Source organism: Dendrobium catenatum, unplaced genomic scaffold (genome assembly GCF_001605985.2).
Source record: "Dendrobium catenatum unplaced genomic scaffold, ASM160598v2 fragScaff_scaffold_1656, whole genome shotgun sequence".
NCBI classification, from domain to species: domain Eukaryota; kingdom Viridiplantae; phylum Streptophyta; class Magnoliopsida; order Asparagales; family Orchidaceae; genus Dendrobium; species Dendrobium catenatum.
This window is the reverse complement of record NW_021320118.1, coordinates 1,130,509-1,134,018: the sequence shown is the minus strand read 5'-3', so window position 1 is coordinate 1,134,018 and position 3,510 is coordinate 1,130,509.

Here is a 3,510-nt window from a genome sequence, read left to right as displayed (position 1 = left end):
CTATTTATAGAATCACTTTTATAGAAGTTTTTCAGATAGATAACAAAAAACTTTCTATAAGAAGTTTACTTATACTTGACTTTCATATTTCATCTAAGTTTATACTAAAATTCATGAATTACTAAATACTCAATTCATAACATCACATACTATATTCATTTATACGTATGCAATACAGTGATTAAAATGAACACATCTCGATACTTGCTTATAATTGTACTTTCATTAATGCCTCTTTTTAACCTCTCACACCTATATGTGACAAGTGAGATCATAATTAGAACATAACAGTGCCAAATAATCTTTTTACATGTTTTCATAAAATAAGGCTAGAATCTAACATATTGCAACGACGCTCAACTCTGCTCAACTCTCTAGTGCATTGCACTTCTAGAGAATCTTTTAGAGAATGCAAATGCAGATATTCAGTTCTAGAGAATCTTTTAGATTCTTCCAGAATGCATATTTTTTTATTGTAATAAAAACAAATCCTCAATCTTTTTCAACCGGGCTTATAATCATCATTGGCGGTTTCAAAAATTTTTGATATAATATTACCTCTAAAAAATTTCTTGGATTTGTGGCGAGGAATCGTGATATAGAAATTAATACTGCAAAAAATAAAATATATTTAAGATACGTCGATTGCTACAAGTTATAGTCAATTAATTTAAAAGTAGATCAACACATTAAGAAGCTTGATTTATAATCTTTCTGACTATTGTTAGACATTTACAGTGTTGGTTATAAATAAGATGCATATTCCATTTGATTGAGAAATATCAAATTGTCTGCATGCATAAGTGAAAAATCTAATCCAATCTTTACAATAAACTACGATTACTAAGTAAATTCAACTTAAATATCTCACATAGGAACATAGATGAAAGGTTGAATTAAAAATTAATAACAAAAATGGAATGCAAACTAAAACATACAATAGCACGCTTAAATGTGATAATTAAAACTATGAAAATAGATTGAACACACTAAACTTCAAACAAAAACTAAACATTTTTTTATTCTTCTTTCGTCTGTGTTTCAATTTTCTGGGAAGGCTCTTTTCTCTGTTGCCATGAATTGTTATATTTTCTGTTTTATGTGTTTCAGATCTAAGTTTCTTATCCAGGTTTGTTTTGGTTACCTATATGGTTTTATTTTTATGATGTTGAATTATTCCTGTGACAATGTTTGGTTCTGTCTGAGCAGTGGGAATTGTCTTTCCAGTTTTGAATTTAATGTCCAGTTTAAGATTATTTGCAGGTCTGTTAGTTGGAATTTCTGGTATATTTTCTATGCTGGTTGTAGTAATTTGGGTGGGATTTATGGTTTCTTTTTTTGCCTGAATCTGCACTAGCTGAGCTGTTTTAAGGGGAAGAATTTAGGTGGGTTGTCCTGTTTCATGATGATCCCTATTCATGACAATAGTAAGTCGGATTGGGTTTTCAATGGGGTTTTCTGTTTTCTGCAGGGCTATCTCGGTTGTTATGAACTCTTGGCCTTATAGGGATAACATTGGAAACCTTACCTCTATTATCTACTTTTTTTTTGGAGAATTCCTTGCATGCATCAAAATAATCTTCGTGTTATTATACGAGCTTCAATGATCGCAAGGTATTTTCTCGTTCAAATTCGAATTGCTATTTCTGTTATCTTCAGTTTTTTTGCAGGAAGATTGAGCTGAAAATGACTATTCTGCTCTTCCTTTTTTGGGTGATGTTTTCTCACAGCCCGAGCTTCTGCTCTGTTTCTTTTTGTACTCGTAGAAAAAGGATCCACCGGCTCATAGATTTTTTGTTTTTCTTTTTAATTGTAGCTCTTTCGAGCATTAGAGAACTGGAGGAACCTTTTAAGGACTCTGTAACGATTTTTTGTGAGATTAATACGTAGGCCCCTATAGAGGGTTTTAACAAAAAAAAAACACTAAACTTCAAACAAAGATTGTTGAGATGTAATTAAAAATATACTGATTTGATTAAAACCAAACAAACTAAAATCAAATTGAATAATAACATATGTATTTTTAACGAGAGATCACAATTGAAAATTCCATGAATCTGTAGAATTAATAATCTGTATAAAAAATAAGATGTTATTTTATAATATTCAATAAATATTTTGAATACAACGATTGAATGAAATAAAGCATTAATATACAACATATCAGCAAACAATTGATGGAAGCATCATAACATATCGAGTTGCCTCAAAGATATATGTAATAGAATTTCATTGTTCATAATGATAATTAAATAAAAACAAACAAGAATTCTACTTATATTATTATAAAGATATAAGAGTCAGTAAAATAGTATTCAAATGTGTTTGAATTGTTGAATGCAAATAAGATGCATAATAAGCAACTAATTATAAAATAATTTTAAATCATTTAATAATAATGTATATAAAAAAAATAGATGATCTATATTAGACTCAAATCTATTAAAGAAACTCATTTACATAAGTTGTATAATAATAATAATAATAATAATAATAATAATAATAATAATAAGTGAGTAATTTTAATGATGTGATGAATATGTCAAAATACTTCTAAGTAAAAACAGACAAAATAAAATACACAAAAATAATATTTCTACTTTAGAGTAAAATGTATTGCTCCTTATTCTTAAAAAGTTGAAAAAAAAAAAAAACAAGTCATATCAAGAATTAGTGAGAAATACATATATCAAACATGAAGAATTGATATTTTTTAAGTTTCCTCAATTTTGATTCTTTTATGTTCAATTTCGCCACATCATTAGAATATTTTTTTATCCATTGAACTACATAAGTGAACAAAATATTAGGCGGCCATAAATTTTATTTTGAGCCTTTACTAATAATTATAAGAGGAATATTATCTGTATAAATTCTGTATTAAATGAGCTGTCATTCTTTCATTGGTCTGTATGAAATTACTTGTCCAGCTCTTCTATATATAGAGCCCTCTTGTAAACTGTAGACAAAATAATAAAAATAATTCCTTTCTCTTATCTTCTTCCTGCTTGCGTCTTCTCCGCCTGATACGGTTCTTCATGGTATCAGAGCAGGACGATCATGGCCAACTCTGAAAATTCCCAAAATAGTACGCAGACTATCTCGGAGCAGCAAGATGAGATTCAGATCTCCACATCTCTCAAGTTCTTGGTGTCCAACATCAAGAACATAGCTCCGATCCAACTCGCAGCGGACAACTATGCCGTCTGGAGATCGCAGATTCTGAAGCTTTTTCGGGCTCAAGGTTTTCATACCTTTCTTGATCCTTCAATCGCTCCTCCCGAACGCAACATTTCTCAAAATAACGGAACAACTCTCTCAAATCCGCTATTCGAGAAATGGAAATTTTCCGACCACATTCTTGCCGCATCTCTCTGTTCCCCAATTTCCATTTCTATTTTACCTTATGTCATCGATCTTGAATCAACAGCTGCCATTTGGACTGTTCTTGAAACAAGATTTCAATCCTCTAGCAGATCCAAAGTTATCCAACTCAAAAACTCTCTCCAT